This window comes from Primulina eburnea, chromosome 7 (assembly GCF_022965805.1).
Source record: "Primulina eburnea isolate SZY01 chromosome 7, ASM2296580v1, whole genome shotgun sequence".
NCBI lineage: Eukaryota > Viridiplantae > Streptophyta > Magnoliopsida > Lamiales > Gesneriaceae > Primulina > Primulina eburnea.
The window spans coordinates 25,734,900-25,749,828 of NC_133107.1; the positions used below are offsets into that span (position 1 = coordinate 25,734,900).

Sequence of the window (14,929 nt, forward strand, 5' to 3'; positions counted from 1 at the left end):
CTAAATCAAATAACCCAATAAACATATGAAACTTAAACCGTACCGTACACCGGGCTAGGCTATTACATCTATCCTGCAAAATTTTCTTGAACGCCCAACAAGATTTGGTTGCATGATTATAGGAATTGTGGTATTTACAATACTCTCGTCCTTTCAGCTCTTCCGTATGTGGCATCTTGTGATCAGGTGGGAATGTGATGAATTTTTCTTTTACCAAGAAATCGAAAACTTCTTCGGTCTTTGACACATCAAATATATACTGCATGTCTTTGGGGAGTTGGGGGTTGTTCTTCTTTTCAGGTTCTGCTGGCTTCTTTTTTAGTAAGGGAACTCTGCAAGAACCAGCTGACCGAATCTCTTCCAGTGCCACATCTTCCACCTCCTGATAATAAGACCCCATAGCAGTTTTCTTCTTGTACGACTCTTCCCGCAATAGTTCTTCGTATTCAGCCACTTTGGCAGCTAGCTCGAAGAAATCCCTGAACTCCATTCCTTGGAATTTCTTCCTTAATTCAAAATCCAGCCCTTTTTGTGCTATCTTCACGAACTCGGTCTCAGGTAGGAATACCTTGCACCTATTCTTTATCTTCTTGAACCTGTCTATGAAATACTCCACATACTCCCTTTCTTTTGAGTGACTCTGGATAAGTCGGCAATGCACAATTCTGGCTCTGTTCTATAGAATTGAATGTGAAATTGTCTTTCCATCTCTTGCCAACTCATCACTGAATTTCTGGGGAGTGAGGCATACCAAGCGAATGCAGCCCCAGTGAGGGAATTCGGGAATAGCCGCAACTTTAGATTGTTGAAATTCTCCAAGTTGGCTAATTCTCCCCACTAGATGGTGAATCTGGCTATATGTTCCATGCTCGATTGGCCATCCTCCCCGGAGAATAAACTGAAATCATGAACTCTATAGCCCCTTGGGTACAGGTTATTCACGTCTATGTAGTCTGGATAGGGTTTGTGGAACTCTGGGCGGCCAATCTGTTTTAAGGCCGGCCCATATAGCTCTTGAACAGCCTCTCTCACCATTTCTGGATCAATCCCGTGCATGTTCCGAGTGGGGAGTTGGTGATGGTAGTAATTTGCCCCCCGAGCTTGAAACCCTGCATTTAAACCAATATTACCTCCTGGGAAGCCCCCATCCACTCCTTGATAATCCATGTACGATATATCATCATAAGCTCCTGGTTGGTATAGAGGATTTGTCACGCTGTACACTTGAGTGACTGGTTGTTTCGAACTCCCCACTCCATGAGCACGTGGATATGGTTGGGATCTTCCTCCTAAGGTTTCTTCTCTCTTGTGAGGTGGTGTATACCTTCTTTCTGGATGATTTGGGAGAGTAAGCTCCGGGCGGCGAGGATCGCCAGCCCTTGAGTTTCCAACTCCCTTATCGAATTCATGGACTTGGTTACTTCCCTGACCAGTCTCTTTGACAGTGTTATTTTGCTCCCTCGAGTAGACTGGTTCGGTTTACTCAGTAGATTCTTTAAACAGTCAGACATGGCTTTAGATAATGCCAATGAGATTTCTTCAATCTTTATAGCAGTCAATTCTTCCACCACCCTGTTTGAAACTTGATCGTATATAGTAGGAATCTGCGGATCTATTTCTTCAACCTGTGGTTCAACAGTAGGTTGCTCTTGCTGTGGAACCTGAGTTCCATCTTGATTAGCCAGAGACTCCCCACTCTCCTGATTCACGTTTTCTTTCCTTCTTGGCGGTATAGTGAGGTCCCACCGGGCGTGCCAAAAATATGTTTGCACAATATTTGGTGTTGCGGGCGTGCCAGGTGCGAAAATGCACCGATTTGTGTAAAAATGATAAAAATCTAACTTCTAAAAACAAACGAAAGTGAATTCTAAATTTGACTGTCGGTTCTAATCTCCTAAAACAACTATAACGCCAAAATGAAGAGAACTATTGGAATTTGAGGAATAAACGTCTGACATTGTTTATATTTTCAATAAACCGTAGGAATTTACAAGACATAAACATATAAACATAAAGTCGTTGAAATCTAAAACGAGAGAATGCTAGAAATATGCTAGAAATCTTAAAAACTAACGCTTGAAGATTGAATTTTTGCAGAGAGTATTTTTGCAGAATTTTGTCTGTGTAGAGAGTTGTTGTCTGTGCGTTAGCCGATTCCTCCCTTTTTTTTGTTGTGTGGTGCGGTTCCTTCCACTCCCCCATGACTCACGATCTTCTCCCATTTTCTCCCACGATTTCCTTCTCTTTCCACGATCTCCTTGCTTGGACTTTATCCGCTTATTTAAATACACTAATGGGCCTCTTGTTTTTCTCTATTAATTTAAACTTTTGGGCTTAGACAATTAATTGAGCCCAATTTAATTTTTGGTGCAAACAATATTAATTCTCCGAGTGGATAGAATTCGTGATAAGGTAAAAAAAAATTCGCACGTGGCAAACGCTGTTCCATTGGCGGCTCGCATGCTTAGTTCATAACATCGTGTTCGAATTTGTTTTGTTTTCCTTCTCAATTATTATATTTTATATGTCCGTTTTTTGAAAATTAATCCGTTTATATATTTGTGAGTCAATTGGTTGCTAATTATATTCGAGATTTTGGACAAATCAGTTCTCTGAAGTGGCGGAATATTAATTGTAGGAAATATTATAAGGCCTAGGGTGTGATAATTAATCTCTAAATAACTATTGGGTTTCATCTGAAAATCAACTCTCTCGTGGACCATGCAGAAACCACTTCCCCCTCCACAACCACCATTTCAGGCTTCCCAAATTTCAGATGCGGCGGCGCCGCTGGTGATTCCAGGGTACAGTAACGACGTGTCGGGAGATAACTCCGAGATAGTGCAGCAACAGGGCGGTCAACGGGGCCTACGCTCCAACTACGTGATCGGAAGCGGTGCTTTGTCTCCGTTAATCGGAGGTAGCCATTCCGGGAATATCGTCGAATCCGCCATGGTTTCTTGTTCTTGTTCAAGTTGTGGCTTTTGGGCTGGCCAGAAGAGAAGAAGAGATGAAGCCAAAGTTTAGGAGGAAAGCCCGAGTTTTGGAGAATTGGTTTCATTTGGTCAACCAGGTTAGACTTATTTTAATTCTTATGGTATATATTTATTTTAATTGAATCAATTAAAAATGCATATGATGTATACATACAGGTTGAGAAATATAAATTTAAATATAGCAAATTTATGTGTAAAGTATAATTATATTTGAATAAAATTTTCTCATGTTGTGTTTCAGTTTTTATTTTATCACATCATTTTTTTTAAGAGAGTAAAAAGTGTCACTGACTAATATTATATATATATATATATATATATATATATATATATATATATATATATATATATATATATATATATATATATATATCGATGACTCGCAAAAAGCATGTGGTACTGGTCATTAGATAATATTCAATATTAAGTTATATTAAAACACATTCTCCTACACATGGTCAATAGGCTAATTGACATTTAGCAGAAAGAATCGGGTTATTGTGAGACGAACAGGGAAAATTATGTATGTTAAATAAGTCAATTTGATCTATATTATAATATTTTTAACATAAAAAATATTATTTTTCATAAATATAAAATAATCTTACAAGAATTTTTTGTCTTTTGAAAGCCTAAAATCGCATATATAGTCATTTATAAGAGATTCAGTGATATTTTGAAAGCAATGTTTTAAAAAAGAGAGGTAAAACTCTTTAACAAATGTCTAAAGACCTTCAAGTTTCGAGGGGGTTTTACATATATTGGCATATGATATACAAATATATTTGAAGGAATTTTTTTTTTTAAATCATTGATCCAAACTAGTCACATTAAAGCTTGCCATTGTTAAACTTCAGGAACATGCACGAAAACTCACACCACCACCGTCCAACCGCCCGCCGCCATCGCCGTCGAGCCACAACTAGAGACCTCCACCACTTTGCACCAGGAAACCGGAGAACAAAGGAAAAAATACAGAGGAGTGCGGCAGAGCCGTGGGGCAAATGGGCCGCAGAGATAAGAGATCCGCACAAAGCCGCCAGAGTATGGCTTGGCACTTTCGACACCGCCGAAGCCGCCGCCAAGGCCTATGACGAAGCGGCACTGAGATTCAGAGGCCATCGCGCCAAAATCAATTCCCCTGAGAAAATCAGGATCCCGCCACCATCCGAAGCCTCTCCACAACCGTCCACCCGCGCGCTCCCTGTGATGTTCTGTAATGCTCAGACGGCCCAACACTTGAGCGATGACTTCGCCGGAGATTATTTGGAGTACGCGCAGTTACTTCGAAGCACCGGGGACTTTGAACAGAATTCAAGGTTGTTTGAGAAAATGGTTAATTCCTAGCCCGGAGGCAATCAACAGACTCGCGGCGAAGGAGGAGGTGGCTCAAATTTCTTGGCCCCGGCATGGATAACCTCGTCCGATTATTATCCTCCCTCGTGTTTCTAATTGCATTTTATTTAGGAGTGTTCCATTTGGTACTTTTAAGTTATGTTTCATAATGAATTAGTGCGATATTGTAATTATAATTATAATATGTAAAAAATGGTAATGGACACTGTTTGACATGAATTTTATTGTGGCGATGTTAACTAAAACCAGCAGACCAGAACAGTAGAATAACTTATCAGAAGCTACTGGTCTAGTAAAACTAAAGCAGTAGAAAGGATAGAAATACAGAACCAGTAGAAGACGTTGCCTAACGTTACTACTTTAATTGTTACCGTTAAAGTTCCTAGTACTAGTATTAATTGCAGCATTAAATACTATACGGAGTCATTTAATGCACTTTACCCAATTAAGTATAAAACAAGACTGATTGTTTTATAGCTTTTCTGCAGGAACCTCTTTTGGTAATAAAGCTGATTGTATCAGTTTTCTGAAGACATCCTCTGATTATGAACGTTGAACTCAGTCGCTTATATATACATGGAACAAATCCTTATACGACACGACACTTCGCATAACATCATTTTTCAAGGATCAAAGCTATTTTCACTAATCAGACAATCTCGAAATTCTTTGAGTACTTAGAGTTCAACACAAAGAAAAGTAGCACACGCTTCATAGCTAATATCTGATCTTTTGAAGATCATCTTGTGCTACTGATTCTTACACTCTTCACAATCTTTACATCACTTATACTTTATCAGTAAGAGTTTGTAATCTGAAAAGAGTCTTTTCAGAACTTTGTGTGTCACATTATTTGTAAGTTGAGTAACTAAGAGTTTCAGTAGGCTGAGGTGTAAGTCCTTCTGAAGTGGGTGTGTACAAGAGTTGTAATGTAATATTCAAAGTCTTTTAGTTATACCTTCTGGAAACAGAAGAAGGGGAGACGTAGAAGATTTTATCTTCGAACTTCCATAAATAACTGCTGCCTACTGTTATTATTGTTTTTCTACTACTTCATCAGATTGTTTCCGCACATATTATTGTAATCTAGGTGAAGGTGTACGCACAAGATAAACTACTATCTCTAACAGGATTTTAGTGCCTCATCGAAAGAGAAAGAAAAACGAGTATATTTTATTCACTCCCCACTCTAAACTCAACTTCGATCCTCAACAATTGGTATCAGAGCAGGTTATTCTTGTTCGTGAAAATCTACAACAGATGGCACACTTTAGCAAGATCTATGTTCTCTAAGGAAGATTTTGATAATTGGAAGATTAGAATGCAAGCTCATCTTGCAGCACAAGATGATGACATGTGGTATGTCATCACAGATGGTCCATTGAAAATATTAAAGCCTAACACAGCTGTTACTGTTACTGGAGGCGCACCACAGATGGTTGAAAAATCAAGAAATGAATGGACCAATGAAGATAAGAAGAAGGCCAACCTTGTTAATGTTGCAAAAGATATATTGTATAAAACTCTCGACAAGAACACTTTTAGCAAGATCAAAATGTGTTCTACTGCAAAAGATATTTGGGAAAAGCTCATCCACATATGTGAAGGAAATGAGCAGACGAAAGAAAACAAACTGTCTGTAGCAATGCAGAAGTTCGAAAATCTAAAAATGAGAGCTGGTGAAACTCTAAATGAGTTCGATGAAAGATTCAGTAGCCTGGTAAATGAGCTAACAGCTCTGGGTAAAGAGCATAGCAACAGAGAAATAGCCCTCAAGGTGATGAGAGCCTTACCCAGAGAATGGAATGTTAAAACAATGGCTATGAGAGTGTCCAAAGACTTGAACAAGTTGGAACTGCATGACTTGTTTGCAGACCTGAAAGCTTACGAGTTCGAATTAGAAGTAAGAAGTGGAGAAGAGCCTTCAAGTCTACCTACCAAGGCTCTTGCTGCTACTGCTACTGCTTTTACTGCTACTGCCACCACCTCTTCTACTGCTGCTACAGTTGTACCTCAAGCATTACCTACTGTGATCATTGACAGTACATTAGAGAAACCTGCTGAACAAATCAGTAGTGATGCTATGTCCTTATTTGTAAAGAAATTCTCCAGGTTCATGAAGAAGAACCATCGAATTTACCAGGGTCCCAATCGCAACTTCAAGAAAGATTCACCATCTGGTGATATGAGATGCTTTAACTGTGGAAAAATAGGTCACTTCATTGCTGATTGTCCTAAACCAAAGAAGGATGACCAGAAGAGAAAGGTTCATAAGAGGAATGACAAAAAGACCAGAATAGATCGAAAAGCAATGATTGCTGAAGAAAGCAAATCCAAATGGGCGGACTGTAGTTCTGAGTCATCTGATTCAGAAAGTCATTCCAGTGGCAGTGATGCAGAAGAAGTCAAAAGTCTCATGGCAGACAATGATTCAACCTCGACATTTGGAGAGGTATTTGATTTTGACTCTAACGAATTTACACGAACTGATTTGATTGATGCACTACATGACATGGTAGAAGAGTATTCTAGACTTTCTCAATCATTTGAAGAAGTTAAGATCGAAAATCAGGACTTAAAGAATCAGAACAGTAAGTTAACTTGCTTGCAAGTAGACAGCTGTAATGATTTACAAGTTGAGATGAGTAAATTAATAACTGAGAATGAAAGAGCCAAAGCAGATTACCAGAAGGTGCTTTCTGAAAACCAGAAGTTGTCACTACTGGTAAATGCTTGGAACAAGTCTTCTGTTTCACTAGAAAAGATGCAAGAATTACAAAAACAGTCAGGAGATATGAGTGGTATTGGATTTTGTAATGATGAAGGCACTTCTGTAACGAATACTAAGCCAAAACTGGATATGTGCAAAGGGAAGTATATTCACTTTGTGAAATCCAGCGTGGTACAAAAACTAGAAGTACCTACTGTTTCAGTTGAAAGGAATGTAAATCAGATGAACAGAAGAATGCACTATGGTCTGGGTTACGTTAAACATAAGGAAAAAGTTGACCAGAGTTCTAGATTCAGAAAAAAAATTCAACTCTGGAAGACAACCTCCTATGAAGGTTAAAAACTACCAGTATTACAACTCTAAACCTGTTCAGAAGAGATATAGGCTGGACAACAAAAATGGAAGGGAAGAACAACATTTTAACATGCATACTGTTAGCAATAATAGATCTTCTGTTGCACACACATCTTTGGATATCCGAAGTACAAGATCACCAAAGATTGTACAAATGTGGGTCCCCAAAGGACTGATAAGGCTTGGACCCAAATAGATTTGGGTACTAGATACTAAAATTTATGTTTGCAGGAACAGGAGAAGAAAGCAGATATCAGTAACTCTACATGGTATCTGGACAGTGAATGTTCCAGACACATGACTGGACAGAAAAACCTACTTTCCGAGATAGTGAGTTGCACTGGACCAAAGATAACTTTTGGAGACAACTCAAAAGGTAAAACCATGGGTAAAGGTAAGATTATCCATGGTAACATAACTATTAATGATGTGTTTTTAGTTGACAATCTTTGCTACAATCTAATCAGCATTAGTCAACTATGTGATAATGGTTATTCCGTAGCTTTTCAGAAGCATTCATGTATAGTCAGAGATTCTGCTGAAACTACTGTGTTAACTGGAAAGAGATAAGGCAACACTTACAGAGTCTCTTGGAACTCAAATCAAGTCAGTACTCCTACATGCTTAGTTGCCTCTCTTAGCAATAAACACTGGCTATGGCACAAGAAATTGAATCATCTGAATTTCAAGTCAATCAATTATCTCAAGAAGCAGAATATAGTTGATGGATTACCTGATATTAATTTTGTTAAAAATCATGTTTGTTCTGCTTGTCAGCTTGGGAAACAGATAAGATCTAGCTTCAAGAAAAAAGATAGCAAATCAACTTCATGATGTCTGAATTACTGCATATGGATCTATTTGGTCCAATCTCTATCATGAGCTTAGGGGGAATGAAATATACTCTTGTTGTTATTGATGATTTTTCTAGATTCACTTGGGTAATATTTCTCGGAGGAAAAGATCAAACCAGTAGCCTCCTGATCAAGCTTCTGAAAAGGATTCAAAATGAAAAGTCTTCTTCCATCATTAAAATCAGAAGTGATCGGGGTACTGAGTTCACTAACAAGTATCTTGAGTTATATTTGAATGAACAGGGGATTCATCATGAATATTCAGCTGCCAGAACACCTCAACAAAACGGAGTAGCTGAGAGGAGAAATAGAACTCTAAAAGAAGCAGCTAGAACAATGCTAGCAGATGCAGACATCTCTCAGCGCTTCTGGGCTGAAGCTATCAATACTGCTTGTTACACACAAAACAGATCTATGGTCAACAAAAGGCACAATCAGACCCCTTATGAAATATGGAAAGGGAAAAAGCCTAACGTATCTTATTTTCATGTGTTTGGTTGCAAATGTTTTGTACTATATAATGGCAAAAATCATTTAACTGCATTTTACTCAAAATCAGATGCTGGACTATTTCTTGGTTACTCTGCTGTAAGCAAAGCCTTTAGAATTTTCAACAATAGAACTCTTAATGTTGAAGAGTCGATTCATGTTGTCTTCGATGAAGACAGCAGTGCTCCTGAAATATCTAACATGTCTGATTTAAGCAACAGGCTAGACAGGATTCACTTGGAACTGGACAGTGAAGATGATGTAGAAGCAAACATCAAGGATCTTCAAAATCCAGAACCAGACATTCCGCTAGTGGAACCAGATGTAAAGACATTGGATATACCAATACCAGCAGAAGACACTCAAGAACCTACTACTGGTTCCGTCGAGAACAATCTCAACATATCAAATCAGGAAGATATCCTTTTAAATCCTTTTATCTGGAGAAAATCTCATCCTCCATCATTGGTTATTGGTAATTCAGCAGCGCCTTTGAGAACCAGAAGACAAATGATTAATGAATACATGCATGCTGCTTTTATCTCTCAGGATGAACCAAAGAAAATTGAAGAAGCTCTTCTGGATCCTAGTTGGATTGAAGCTATGCAAGAAGAACTAAATCAATTCCAACGCAACGAAGTTTGGTTTCTAGTACCTAGACCATCTCACCAAGCTGTCATTGGAACTCGGTGGGTATTCAGAAAAAAACTCAATGAAGAAGGCACAGTGATCAGAAATAAAGCAAGACTGGTAGCTCAAGGTTTCAGACAAGAAGAAGGAATAGACTTTGATGAGACCTACGCACCAGTAGCAAGGCTCGAAGCTATCAGAATATTTTTGGCCTTTGCTGCTTTCAAGAATTTCAAAGTATATCAAATGGATGTGAAGAGTGCTTTTCTGAATGGTCTCTTACAAGAAGAAGTCTACGTCGAACAACCTCCAGGTTTTATCGATCATTTCTCACCTCATCACGTATTCAAATTACACAAAGCTTTATATGGTCTAAAACAAGCACCCAGAGCATGGTATGACACCTTATCACAATTTCTTATCGATCATGACTTAACAATAGGAGCAGTAGACAAAACTCTGTTTACCTTAGTCAAGAATAAGCATATACTTCTAGTACAGATTTATGTTGATGATATCATTTTTGGGTCAACTAACCCCAAATTGTGTGCAAAGTTTGGAAAATTGATGCAGGATAGATTCAAAATGAGTATGATGGGAGAATTAACATTCTTCTTAGGATTACAGATTAAACAACTGGATACTGGAATTTTTATAAATCAAGCCAAGTACACCAAGGAGCTTCTGAAAAAGTTCGGTATGTGATGTGAATCTTTGTACGAATGAATAGCAGACACGATTAAAATCGAATCGCGCCCTCAATTCAATATCAAACAAAGCATCGTTGTTGTCCCGATCTTTTGAATCAAGTGTGTGTGTTGTGATATTCACCTCTAAACTATGAAAAGTCTAGCAACAAATAATCACGAGATAAACAATCGAAATTATAACGAACCTTCGAAGAACTAGTCGGCGACAATCCGCACAAGCACGATCGACAAACGCCACAAAGTTAAAAACTTTGATAAGTTTGATTTCTGAATAACAAAGCGAAGCTTTGAACGTTTGAGAAAAAAACTCTAAACTTTGATAAAAATCAAAATAATGAAATCTGAATTGTGTGTAAAATTTCGTCCAATATGGTTTACATATCAAAAAGATTACTAGAATCTAGTTACCTCACAAAATAAAACTCTAAAGTAGGAAATTAAAATATTCTCAAAAAAGACGCGCGCTCGGGCGGTAGGAAATTACCGCTCGAGCGTCGAGGGCTCTGGACTATTCGCGCTCGGGCGGTAGATTATTACCGCTCGGGCGCGAGGCTTTCTGTAAGTTTTCTCCACGGGCAGTACATGTGGCGCTCGAGCGGTAATCTTTGGCCGCTCGGGCGCCGATGCTTCTGGCCTCTTCTTCTTTTATCACTTGAATAATGTTCTTGTGACTTCCAAACTCACTCCCATGCATCGAAAACCCTCCAGCACTTAGCGGTCCTTCCTCCTTGCTCATAAGCCCCTGCAATGCTTCCTTGAATCTCTTCGATCGTCCCCTCGTGATTGGTCCCTCCGACAACTCTAAAGGGTCCCATGCTTTCCTTGGAGCTTGACCATCCGTGTTTGAATCATCCTCCCCATCTTGAAAAGGATTTGTCCTCAAATCCAGTTCGTCACCTACATCAAACAACGACAAGTGACTAAAATTAAAAGTAGAACTCACGTTATACTCACCCGGTAGATCGAGTTTGTAGGCGTTGTCATTGATCCTTTAAAGGACTTGGAATGGTCCATCACCCCTAGGTAATAGCTTTGAACGTCTCTTCTCGGGGAACCTTTCCTTCCTCAAGTGTAGCCACACCCAATCCCCCTTCTCAAATATCACCTTCTTCTTCCTTTTGTTGGCTTGCTTAGCATATTGTTCATTTTTCGTCTCAATGTTGGCTTTGGCCTTTTCATGCAACCCCCTAACAAATTCAGCCTTCTTTTTGCCGTCCAAGTTTAACCTTTCACTCACAGGTAAAGACATCAAATCCAACGGAGTCAAAGGATTAAAACCGTATACAATTTCAAATGGCGAATAGCTAGTAGTAGAATGCACACAAGGATTATAAGCAAATTCAACAAATGGCAAGCAATTTTCCCAATTCTTTAAGTTCTTTTTAAGAATAGCACGTAATAAAGTTCCAAACGTCCTATTTACTACCTCAGTTTGACCATCAGTTTGAGGATGAAAGGTCGTAGAAAACAGTAATTTGGTGCCAAGTTTAGCCCATAGTGTTTTCCAAAAGTAACTTAAGAATTTAACATCACGGTTAGACACAATAGTCTTAGGCATGTCATGCAACCTAACGACTTATCTAAAGAACAAATCCGCAATGTTAGAGGCATCATCAGTCTTGTGACAAGCTATAAAGTGTGCCATCTTAGAAAACCTATCCAAAACAACAAATATAGAGTCCCTCCCCTTCTTTGTCTTAGGCAACCCCAAAACAAAGTCCATAGAGATATCAACCCAAGGTTCACTAAGGACGGGAAGTGGTGTATATAATCCATGTGGTAGTGTTCTAGAGTTAGCTTGTCTACAAGTTATGCACTTCTCACAAACACGCTCAACATCACGTTTCATGTGTGGCCAATAGAAATGTTCATGCAGTGTACTTAAAGTTTTAGCCACACCAAAATGTCCCATCAAACCACCCCCATGTGCCTCCCTAACAAGTAGTTCATGAATGGATGATTTAGAAATGCACAACCTATCTTCTCTAAACAAGAAACCATGATGCAAATAAAATTTTTCATGTGGACCATGCATACAAGTTTCAAACAAGCTCTTAAAATCCTCATCTAGCACATACAATTCCTTCACATGCTCAAACCCCAAAATTTTTGATTCCAAGGTAGAGATTAGTGCGTACCTCCGTGATAGTGCGTCGGCCACTACATTTTCCTTACCTTGTTTGTACTTTATGATGTAGGGGAATGTTTCAATGAATGCTACCCAGTTGGCATGCCGCTTGTTCAACTTCTGCTTCCCCTTAAGGTGCTTAAGAGACTCATGATCCGTGTGAATCAAAAACTCCTTAGGCCTCAAGTAGTGCTGCCACGTCTCTAAGGTCCTCACAAGTGCGTAGAACTCCTTATCATACGTGGGATAATTCAGCGCTGCTCCATTGAGCTTCTCACTAAAGTATGCCACCGGCCGTCCGCCTTGCATCAAAACTCCACCGATACCTACCCCTGAAGCATCACATTCAATTTCAAAAGTGTTAGAAAAATCAGGTAAAACAAGTAAAGGAGCATTAATTAATTTTTGCTTAATAAGATTAAAAGACTTCTCTTGCTCCTCGCCCCAACAGAATGGAACGTTCTTCTTAATCACCGCTGTCATTGGTGCTGCCAATCTTCTAAAATCCTTTACAAACCTCCTATAGAAGCTTGCAAGGCCATGGAAGCTTCGAACTTGACCAACAGTAGTAGGCGTTGGCCAATCTCGAATAGCACTTACCTTGTCTTCATCAACTTGTATCCCCTGTGAGCTTACCACAAAACCAAGAAAGACAAGTTTGTTTGTACAAAAATCACATTTCTTTAAGTTAGCATATAGATTTTCAGCCCTTAGTGTGATTGGCACAAGTTTCAAGTGACCAACATGCTCATCCAAGTCTTTGCTATATACTAGGATATCATCAAAATAAACAACAAATTTTCCTATGTACGAACGCAAAACATGGTTCATTAACCTCATAAAGGTGCTAGGAGCGTTAGTTAAGCCGAAAGGCATGACCATCCACTCATATAACCCGTATTTGGTTTTAAAAGCAGTTTTCCACTCATCACCTTCCCTCATCCTAATTTGGCGATAACCACTCTTCAAATCAATTTTGCTAAATATGCAAGCACCATGCAATTCATCTAACATATCATATCGTCTAGGTATGGGATGCCTATACTTAATGGTAATGTTATTAATTGCCCTACAATCTACACACATACGCCATGAGTCATCTTTCTTAGGAACTAATAAAACAGGTACGGCACAAGGTGACATGGACTCACGCACAAAACCCCTATCTAACAACTCACTTACCTGCCGTTGAAGCTCCTTGGTCTCCTCCGGGTTGCTCCTATAAGCTGGATGATTTGGAAATGCACTTCTGGGTACCAAATCAATTTGGTGCTCGATCCCCCTCAATGGTGGTAGTCCTTGAGGTAGCTCCTCCGGAAATATATCATCAAATTCCTGCAAGAGTGAAACAACAATGCTCGGAAGGGATCCGGCTATATCACTTGTGTTAAAGAGGATCTCTTTATAAAGGATCAACACAAGTGGTTCATGTGTGTGCATCAAGTGTTTCAACTCACCTTTTTGGGCCATATATGTTTTCTTTTTGGCCTCTTTCCTCTCATTTTCTTTCCTCTCATTCTTTTTTGTATGGCTATCTCACTCTTTTGATCACTTTTTTTTTCAGCCATTTATTTTTTATTCTCCAAGGCTACCTCACTTTTTATTTCACTCTTTCTTTCGGCCTCATCTCTATTCTTTTTTTTCAAATGGTCCTCCAACATTTGCTTTGGAGACAAAGGAAGTAATAAAATGATTTCCTTCTTCAAGACAAATGAGTACTTAATCTTAAACCCATCATGTGACACACGCCTATCATATTGCCAAGGTCTACCCAACAAAATATGACATGCATGCATGGGTACAACGTCACACAAGACCTCATCAACATACTTCCCAATAGAAAAGGACACCAAAACTTGTTTGTTCACCTTCACCTCCGCACAATCATTCAACCATTGAAGCCTATATGGTTGACTATGCTTTAATTTAGGTAAACCCAATTTTTCTACCATCTCACTACTAGCCACATTAGTACAACTTCCCCCATCTATGATAAGATTGCAAACTTTGCCATTCACAAAACACCTAGTATGGAACAAGTTTTCCCTTTGGTTAGTCTCCTCCTCCTTGACTTGGGCACTCATGATACGCCTAGTCACTAATGCTTCACTTACAACCGCCTCATATTCCTCATCAGGATCCTCTAACGCAGGCATCTCATCATCATCATCACCCTCACTATGCGACTCATACTCACCATAGTCATTTAAAATCATCACCCTCTTATTAGGACACTCACTAGCAATATGACCCAACCCTTGACACCTAAAACATCTAGTATCTCTAGCTCCATTAAGAGGAGTTTCAGATTTACCTTGCACTCCTTGTTTAGGCGCCTCTTGCTTAGTCTCAACCTTGGGCTTTGTCCACAACTTGCTTTCATAACGTTTTGCCACGTTTGGACGCCAAGAAGTTGACGAACTCCCACCTTGATTGGCGCGGCCAACTCCACGCCTTTTGAGTTGTTGCTCCACCTTTATGGCCATTTGCACCATCTCGTCTAGATCTAAGTAGTGCCTAAGCTCCACTTGATCTTGAATCTCCCTGTTCAAACCACAAAGAAAACGTGCCATGGTCGCCTCACTATCCTCCTCGGTATTTGCTCTAATCATGACTACCTCCATCTCCTTATAGTAGTCCTCCACACTCTTCAACCCTTGCCTCAAAGTTTGTAACCTCTT

General features: G+C 39.3%; 1 long non-coding RNA gene across 1 annotated transcript; it reads left to right on the forward strand.

Moving 5' to 3' along the window:
- The first annotated feature begins 2,432 nt into the window (after window positions 1–2,432).
- On the forward strand, window positions 2,433–4,137 carry LOC140836197 (uncharacterized). The gene is made up of 2 exons (XR_012119018.1): window positions 2,433–3,073; window positions 3,854–4,137. It is a non-coding gene; the product is annotated as an uncharacterized lncRNA (long non-coding RNA).
- The last annotated feature ends 10,792 nt before the right edge of the window (window positions 4,138–14,929 follow it).